The sequence below is a fragment of the Rattus norvegicus genome, chromosome 1, assembly GCF_036323735.1.
Source record: "Rattus norvegicus strain BN/NHsdMcwi chromosome 1, GRCr8, whole genome shotgun sequence".
NCBI lineage: Eukaryota > Metazoa > Chordata > Mammalia > Rodentia > Muridae > Rattus > Rattus norvegicus.
In genome coordinates this window covers 68212320-68222468 of record NC_086019.1, presented here as the reverse complement: position 1 = coordinate 68222468, position 10149 = coordinate 68212320, and the positions used below count along the sequence as shown (strand labels likewise).

The 10149-nt window shown below is 34.2% G+C and overlaps 2 pseudogenes; both read right to left on the bottom strand.

Moving 5' to 3' along the window:
* On the bottom strand, positions 875-1769 carry Vom1r-ps8 (vomeronasal 1 receptor pseudogene 8; annotated as a pseudogene).
* Polr3g-ps2 (RNA polymerase III subunit G, pseudogene 2) lies at positions 9033-9793 on the bottom strand (annotated as a pseudogene).
* Between the last annotated feature and the right edge of the window lie 356 nt (positions 9794-10149).

Sequence of the window (10149 nt, the reverse complement as noted above, 5' to 3'; positions counted from 1 at the left end):
TTCATATTTTTATCTATTTATTGAGAATTTCACACAGTATATCTTAATCATAGTCATCCTTATTTCCAAATTTCCTCAGATCTACCCACTCCTTCAAGTTATTGCATTTTAAAATCCATCAAGGTTTCCTTGTGTTACTTAAGTACTCTTAGTTCTAGTGTAAAACAGTGAAAGTGTGCAGCCTAATAACTACTCACACAGTTACAGAAAAGTGAATCTCTACTTTCCCCAACTGCTATCAAATATTACTAGGATTTCCTGTAGTCTTTGGAAATCATGAATGTTAGCTCCCTCCCCACCACATTGTTGGAATATTATTTGACTTGATCTTGCATAAGTCTGATATATACTGACACTTAATATCTTCATGAATAGATATATCTGGAAAATTATGAGTGATAAAATATGAGGGTATCCAAAAGGTACTTACTTGCAAGGCTTAGGTGTAGTCTTTTATACTCATTGTTCTGGAAAGTTATACACTATCTACTAGAGGAAAAAAACATGCATGAACACTGGTTTCCACAAAAAAAAAAAGACTAAATTTACAAATGGGCTGACATGTGAAATAACTGGGCAAATACATCAGAAGGAATCATCCACAATATAATAGAATCATAGGCTCACTGAACGAAATAAAGTCTATACTTATAAAATATTATTGGTGAAAATCCTATGTCTATAGATTACTAGGAAAATATGGATCAATTCTGCCGTGAAATTATAATAACTTTGAAATAATCTCTCCACATATGATCTCCCTGATATATTGAAAGATACAAGTGACTCATTCTAAGTTCATCAACGAAAAATTTCGTATAGCATTTATTATTATTATTATTATTATTATTATTATTATTATTATATTTCTTAACTAGGTAAAGCAAAATCTGGAAAACGTGGAATGATGGCTCATCACAAATGGGCCTAATGTAGGAAAACACATAGAAATGATGGATGTGATATTTATTGTCCACCAACTGGAGTTATGTGAAAGTGCAATATTATCTTGTAAAATGGAAGAGAGAGTACAAAAAGCTAGAAAGGTGCAAACCAAGACCAGGATTGTCTGTGTGGCTCTGTTTTCAGGGTACATTCTTTGGAAAGCATGTGTGCTGAGAATCTGTTGAACCCTCTTCTTGTGCCCATAAAGTGTGACAATCATGAAGGTGCTGGAACATACAATGAGCACAGAAATTAAAACTTCAGGGAACACCCAAAGTGCTGTGTATATTAAATCGATGATTTTGTCACGACTTAGAGAGAGGCAGAATTCATAACCTCTCCTTTTTGTCCTATTTTGCTATTCCTTTGTGTAGATGTGGACACAGGAAAAAACATATTTATTAGCAGGAACAGGCTCCAGCAGAGTGAAATTAACAGTCCCATAAACTTTGTAGTTTTAATTTTAATTTCCTTACAGTAGAAATTTCTGGGGCTGGTGATAATTGCCTGAAAGACACTCAAGAGACAGGTGGTACTGATGGACATGCTCCTGTCAAGCCATTGAAAATATAAAATATGTTTGCATCCAACATCATTGAAGAACTGGTTCCAACCAAAGGCCCCCATTATCTGGGCAAGACCTTTGGAGAGAATTATAAAGAGTTAGATATGAACACATGTGTAAGAATCATGTCTACAATCTTTAATGTACATTCCTTGTAGTAAAGAATTAGATAGTAGAAAAGAAGAGAAAAGTTTCCGAAAATTCCATGTATACTCTGTACTAAGAGTATTATTCCTATTGCCATGTTCCTATTTTCCATTCTGTCAATTAGTAGTTTCTCCTTTAATTTATAGAAGCAATCACATTTGTGTACCAAAGCATGTATTGAGGATTTCTAGGTAGGACATTTGTGAGCAAGAACCATATGTGCTCAAATTCATAAAGCCATGGTGGGCAGCATATCATGACTCTCTTTCAAAGCAAATATATTTCATCAATAATAACATGTAATCAAATTATTGAAGTCTATAAATGAACACATTTAAGAAGAGAGCTTCCAAGATATTTGGTAGAAAAGTTATTATAAATAAAGAGCATGCCTTCCCACTGTAAGAGCCAATGGCTAGTAAATTCAAGGGACTAATTGTTGTATTCTACAATATTAGATGTAAGTGTTGTTTAAAAGTCATACTCGAGGAAAGAAATAAGAAAGAAAATCATGCAATTCTCATGTGGTATAAAAGACATAAAATTATACATGTTATACAACAAGGTAGATATGTAATCTTATAAAATATATTAACTATTAGGGGTCGAAGATAATAACCATAAGTATACACTAAAATTTCAAATAGGTTATGCTGGGAATAATGATCATCAAATTTATTAGAAGCTCATACATAATGAAACATGAATGATCTCTTAGGTTCAGAGTGCGGTAGAGAGTCAAAATATGCATTCTCTGTGAAAACTTATACCAAGTGACAATTTAATTAAAGTAGGTGATTCAAACTAAAAAAAAAAACATTAATGAAGAGAATACAGGGGAAGAATGTCTGATGTTCTTAATAGATACATGGTTTAGTATAATTGTGATATAGTAAAAATATAATTAAAATAACATTGGAAATAACAGTTCTTATAGATGTGGATAATCTCAGGAAACTTTGATAGGTTTACCTGACTGAAATATTTAATAGAATAGATAAAAACATATCTGTCAAAACTCATTCTTCTAATAGAATTTTCAAAGTCAAAGGTCGAGGTTAACAACCAGCTGTGGTCTCTAATAAGAAACCTCTTTACATATCCATTAGAAATGCACTGCCCAAGTTGAAACACAGTGAGGTTCTCTAGACATTGTGGTTGAAAGATCAAGACTAGCAAAAAAATCAAACACATCAAATTGTCTACCCACAAAAGTGTTTATTTTTTTTTATTTTTGCATTCATCAAAGTACAGCTTAAATCTGTTTTTATCGTACTTCTTAAAGGTTAAAATAAATAGGAATCTAAGAATGCATGAACACTCACCACCTCCAAAAAACACAGAGCAGTGTAACAAATACATTGGCAATATTCTCTTTCTCTTTTGTAAAGTTTAGGAATTTTGGTAGTATCTCAGTCTAAATAATTAATAGCTAGATCTTACCAAGACATTTCTAAAATCTCAATACAACAACCTACGGATTCATGTAATTGCTACTATAGATGATATTCTGTTCTTTCATGTGTGTGCTTAATAGTAAGATATATTTCATTTATGAATTACAGTGAATAATTTTTACCTCATATAACTAAAAACACAATATGGATTGGTACAAGGGTTCTGTAAATGCAGTGCATACACAGTAGGCAGGAATATCTTTGTAGGATTACTTAAAAGGATTAACAGAACCAGATTATGAACACTAACTTCAAAAGACTCATAAATATCAATGAAAATCTCAAAAATGAGTACTTTACTACTTTTTAAGATTCACCCTAAATTGAATTTAAAACTAAAAAAATAGCTAGCAATAATCACTGAATATATCCAGGTACATTTCTCACCATTTCTAAAAACAGAGAGAAGATTTTGTAGATGATTGCCTGTATTCAAATGGTAATTCAGTAATGCTAAATTTTGAAATATTTAACTTAATATTCAGTTTATTTTCACTGCAACTTAAATTTGTGACATCTTATAAAAATACAGTTTTTATTCAGGTTAAATCAACAGAAATTACCTATATCTAAGTTTCATTTTATAAGTTAATGCAGACCCAATAGGTAGTTTTACATCAAATGCTTATGGTTTCATGAAACCAAAAAAGCAGTGACGGTATAACTTAAATGAAGACAAGTGCAGGATTATTTTTAAGAACCTTGTTCAAAATATATAATCTGCTATAAAACATGAAAAGGATTATGTGAAATTAGATTGTTGCAAACATTGTTATTACAGGAGTGGGCAGAAATTGATAACTTGTTTTCTTAAAATCTTAACTAAAAAAATAATTAGTGTGCTGTCACGTATTCTTTAAAAACTTATAATTATTTCATTATAATAAAGTTAATAAGATTTTTCCTTTTTCTATTATATATGCCAACAAGTATAGGTATATATAATATATAAAATATGAAATATATCATATAATTACTTATGATTTTTGTAACATATGTATGTATAATATATATTATATAGATGTGAATATATACACATATTATGGTATATCATATACAATGTGTTTATATATACACATGTTTTAATGTATCAATTAAGTATGTGCAAATTATATACAATATAATTTAGGTTCAGGATGGAGAGCCATCTGATTTTACTCTCTAAGCTGGCTCAACTAACAAAAAGTTTTCCAGAACTAGATAGCTGTTATTTCATTTCATTCTTCAGAAGAAATATGAAGATTTTATATAAGAAATTATGATGTTCACATTGAAAATTAATGTATAAGTCATGTAGAATAAGGGGACTAAAAACAAAAAAAAAATGCCAAAATTACTATGATATCTAAGCACCTTTGATGTAAGATAAATTTGAACTGGGATGATTTACTAAAAATCAGCATTAGAGAAGATTTTAACACGCAATATCTAGAAGTCAGAATTGAGCAGCAGGTTAGTTACACTGTTCGTTTAAGCAAATCTACTTATACCTTATAAAGTTTCCTTCTCATTTAGATGAGATTTGTATACATGTTTTCACCCTAGAATCCTTTCTTTAAACTTGAGCAATTACCCAAACTATCATTTTTTTTTCTGCTTCCCAGACTCAGTAAAAGTTGCATACCTCACTCCTTTTCTCAATATGTCTTGGTGTGAAGGTCCTGAAATTGCAGTACTATGAGGGAGGAAGGGAGAGTAAGACTCATATAAAGATCAGAGCATGTGATTTCATCGCCATCATAATTGTAATCTTTTTGTCACATCACCTGGCAACGACAGCACTTGCTTTGTGAAACTATACCTGTCCTGAGACTTGCCAGGTATTTCCATGCACTTAAGATGATTTCTCTTTGTTATTAGTGTCTCAAAAGAGACAAAGTGCTTGGAGAATATCATAACATTTCATGATTACTGAAGGCTGACATAGAGGGAACCTGCTAGGAATATCAGTGTTGATGTAGGGAAGTTTGTAATGAAGCCTGGGATTCTCATTAGATTCCATCTTTCTTTTGTATAGTTCTTACACACACACACACAAACACACACACACACACTCAGAGAGAGAAAGAGAGAGAGAGAGAGAGAGAGAGTGAGAGAAAGAGAGAGAGAGAGAAAAGAGAGAGAAAGACGGAGAGAAACACAAATGATCACACAAACACAAGATACACATGTATTGATACATATATATGTATGTATAAGTATGTATAAGTATACACATACACTTATACATATATTTTAATTTTCAGGTTTGAGGGATTTCTCATATTAGAGGTGTAATATGAGACAAAGAGAAGCTTGTCAGGAATTCAGGGATAGCTAATCATTATCAGTAAGACGGAAAGAATCTGTACTAGAAAATATTTCACTCTTTGTAAGACAGGATGCAGAATAACTAAATTTGAGTTATTAAATGTTCTAAAAATGTTTTCATTGTTATCCCAAAAATACCAAGAATAAAGATCAAGTGGCTAGTAGGACAATGAAGAGCTTCTGTATGATTGAACTTCACATATCCTTTTTGACAATTTTCAGAAATAGAGCTAGGCAGCAGGTCATGATTTTTTGAAAGAGGTATTCTGACCATAGCAATGAGTCCAATTTCCCATTTCTCAACACCTGTGATGTTTAGAAGTTAAAACACACTCATCATCCCTGCCTTATATGCAACTAGAATGATTATTTTTGTTTAATTCCAACTAGGCATTCTCCCACTGTCATATTCCTGTAGTGCATCTTTGTTCAGCATATCCAGGAACCCAGGCATTATTATTTTTGTTTCTTTGCCCTTTTCTTATAACTGACTCAGTTGAAATATCTGAGCCCTTTGAATTGAATGCTTCTCCAAACACTATATAATCCCATGGTACACGAACTTAAGGCACTTCCATTTTTTATGTTAATACCTGACTGTGAACACTGTTTTCTGTCCCAGTGCTCTGTAGCCCTTGAAAATTATTCGTATTTCTTCTAACTCACCATGCTCACCGTCCTTCACATGTTATTGTCTCATACTTTTATCCTTTTTCATCCTTCTTAAGCAGCATCATCTCTTTACAAGCCCACGTTTCTTTCCTTATACAGTTTACTTATTAAATATCAACTTCTCGGATTCATATTTTGAACTCATGTTACAAAGTTTATACCATTAATTTTCAATTTGTTTTGAAACTTAAGCAATGAGACATAACTAGAGACTATGAGATGTGGGTCAAGAGAGGGACCTGGTCGGTAAATATGGGTAGTAATACCTGACAACACTCTTGAGGTATCACCATTTTCTAGTACTTCAACTGTTATGTGCACAGGATTTCTTCCATTCTTGCTGCTGCTGAGAGTGGAAGTTCTGTATTTATTTTTATTTGTATTGGCCACACAACTTGGCTTTTCTATCCAATGTAAACCATGTAAGCACGAGGAATATAGTGAAGAAAATCCTTTATGAGTATAATAGAACAAAATGAAAGATTAAGACTCAACAGACATAGAAGTCCAGATGACCAACCTGCTCATTTAACGTTAACATACTGGTATATAAAAATTATCATTCTCTTAATCATGTCCATACATATTCATGCCTTCCTGGCATATCAGTAGGAAAACACACACAAAAAAAAAAAAAACCAAAAAAACATAAAAAACAAAACAAAAAAAAAAAAAAACCATGACTCCAGCCAGTTCTTAGGCTGAAACAGATGTTTATGTTTACAATCTTTTTTGGGGGGGGGTATTAAAAGCCAAAATTTTTTTAACTTCATATGTGTAAACAAATACAGAAAATCAACGTGTAGCAACTAGTTTTATTTGTTATAATGTTAAAGATGTTTTTGTCACCAGTTCCAGTAAGTACTCTTATCTAACTATTAAGATGCCAACTCTCTACAAAGTAATTTCATAGACTCAGAGCTAAAGAAAATAAGATTTATGATAATCAAGCCACCTGGAATATCTCATCTTTTCTCAAAAATAGTATGTTTAAAATTGTTAACTGATCTTTCAAATAAGTACAGTTACCCTTAAAAGCGATGCCAGGGGTTCCAGAGTAAATCCTGTGCGAAAGCTTCTCTCTGGGTGGCAGGAACACACCAGGAAGATACACTGGAAACTAGGGAAGAAGTCACCGCCAATGCAGATCCCAGATTTGTAGAGTTCTGTGCAGGTTTGTACAGAACCAGAGAGTGTCTATGAATGGGATCTTATTTGGCCCTGGTACCAAATGTTAGAGAATAAAGTACTTTTTATTCCCAAATAACAGCATTTGCCATAACTAAAAACTTTATGTAAGTTTCCCAACACACTGAATCTTTAAAGACTTGTTTTCTACTCAGAATCTTACCACATTTTTATAAGCTCCTGGGAACTGGAGTAAGTCACATGCATTCAGTACAGCATTACACTGTCAAGATGGCCTCATGCCCATCAGGAAGTACTAAGGAGGCACTGCCATTCAAAGGAGTCCTTCCCTGAGAGAGCAATTTTGGGATCTCTCCAGCTCACACAAATAAACTACGGTTTCTAACACAGATTCAAGATTGGAAAATTATAACTCAACAGGAAACTGTTCTCATAACTATTTCACTTTCTAGAGTATAATTTCTTACAGAGCAAACATAAAATTTAAGACACGATTTTTTCTCTAACATAAAAGACAGCATATTTGGTCAATAGTGATTACAGTCTAAACACTACAAATTTTCCTATAATTTTTTATAGGCAATTGTTTACAAGTGGATAAACTAAGGCACACAAACTTAAGTTAATATCAAAGTTATCTTGATCCTGAGAGAAAAAGCAGCCTTCAGTTTGTAGGTCAGAGATTAATGAGTAACAAGTCTCCCCAATGGGAAAAAAATGATTTTTGTCCTGTAGGCAAATACTTTTAATATTTTAAGTTTTGAGATGTACGTGATGAATTCTCTTGAAAATCTTTGGCATGTAAAAAAGCCCTCGAGGTGAAAGATTCTGGAAATTTTCTCCTGCAAAATATAAAACTGCAGGGGAGTCACCCTGTAAGTTAAAACAAGATGAATCGATCAAAATTTCAAAATGACCTGAGTTCATTTTACATGATAATATATAATTTACTTGAAGTTATGAATCTTGTGAAAGACAAAGGAAGGCATAACCCTTCACAATACAGACACACACACACACACACACACACACACACACACACACACACACACCATTATAGGACTTATTTCCAGTTACGTCCAGAATTAAGCATATGTCTCAGGTTTTTTCCCCCACAGGCCCACCAAGTTGAAAATGTCAGACTTATTACAGGAGAATTATTAATTCACACATTGAATACTGTATGGCTTGGAGTTATCCCCAAGGCCAAGCCCTGATAACCTTCCACCCATGTGACAGTCTTTGTTGTGGTTGCGATGTAAACTGAAATCGACTTGGTGTTTGCCAAGAGCCTGTTTCCTATCAGTAAATCCTTCATCTCCTAAGTCTGTTTTGTTAAGAACTCAGGTACGTTTACAAGGTCACAGCATGATAAAACAGAATGTACTGGGTAAGAAACACCATTGTCAGTTTGTGTTTAAAGTGCCCCACATGCAGTATTAATAGAAATGACTAGGAACACTCTACCACCGGTCAGTAGGTGAGCCAGAGTGACCTTTTCCAACTGAACACGCAGACCGAATAATGCTAAATATCGTTAGAAACACTCAAATCCAGAGCAAACAAAAGCTAAAGAACCCCACTACTGCATTGTACAATCAGAGATGTGGCAGAGGTAATGGAGTAAGGTCACACGGGTGTAAACACAAAGTCATTCTGAAGAGTTGGATATGAATTTGTCAGACAGAACACTGAACAACAGAAAATATGCACTTAATCCTTATCCAAAATCAAGTCCATACAAATTCTCAAAGTTTTATTGGCAAAACATCTGGAGACTTTCATGGCTAGTAGGTGGCTTCCTCCATGTTGTCATCGCTGTCTACCACAAAATCATCCCCCTTGTCGAAGTAGGAGTTAATGTATTCATTCTCCTCCTCTTGTTCCTATTCCTCATACTCCTCCTTTTCTGCATCTTCCTCGCCGATTCTTTCCCATCGTTTTCTTCATCCGACCTTTCGCCCTCGCCTCTCCTTATCAGTTCCTCAATCTTTTTCAACACATCTGCAGAATTCATGAGAAAGTACCCTTGCTTGTGGCTTTGGCCGGTTTGGATTTTGGATCCGCTCTTTTTCACTTTTTCCTTGGCATTATCTCTCTTGGAAGTCTTCTCCAATCTAGTTCCCATTCTTCTTTATAGACCTTCATGCATCACTTGCTATACCTTTAATATCATCTTATTTTTTTCGGGTGTTCCGATAAATTAAGGCAATCTGTCACTGTTTCCCTTAACTCCTGTTTCAAGGCCAGCATGTAATCGTCATCTTCTCCTGTTTTCAGGGGCACTGGCTCGTTATTTGTGTCAGGAAATAGTGGTGTGGGTTCATCACAACATCAGGTAACTTCTCCCCTCTGATGAATCCAATAGCTATGATATTAAAGGTATAGGCAGCACGGCATCTTCCTATATTGCCAGTCACCAGAAGCTATAGCAGCAGTATGGTCCAAGGCAAGGCTTGAGACTTGAGCTATGGTGGCAGGAAAGCTGGTAGTCACACCAGCAAGGAGTGGCAGATTCCAACTCCTGAACAGCCTGTACCTCACCCATGTCTCCAATCTCCTTTTATACCACTTTAATTACATACAGAATAATTAAGATCAGTTCTGAGTCAAGGAACAGACAATGTTCCTGGAAACACCTTACTAAGGGTTAGTCAGGAGGACCAAGACAAAAGACTGCCACACATGCTTCTGTTGAGCCTGCTTTAAACTTTGCATTAACTCAAATGTAAATCAGAGTTCATTTCCTGGGACCAAACCCAAAACCAGATTCCTCCTCTCAGCTTATTTCCTTTGTCCTGATATAAGGTCAGATTCCCACCAAGTGTCTAGAAGGGAAGCAAGTGGCCCCCAAAGTCTCTCTACATCTCCCCCTTATTTATTTCATAAACAAGACTGAGACTG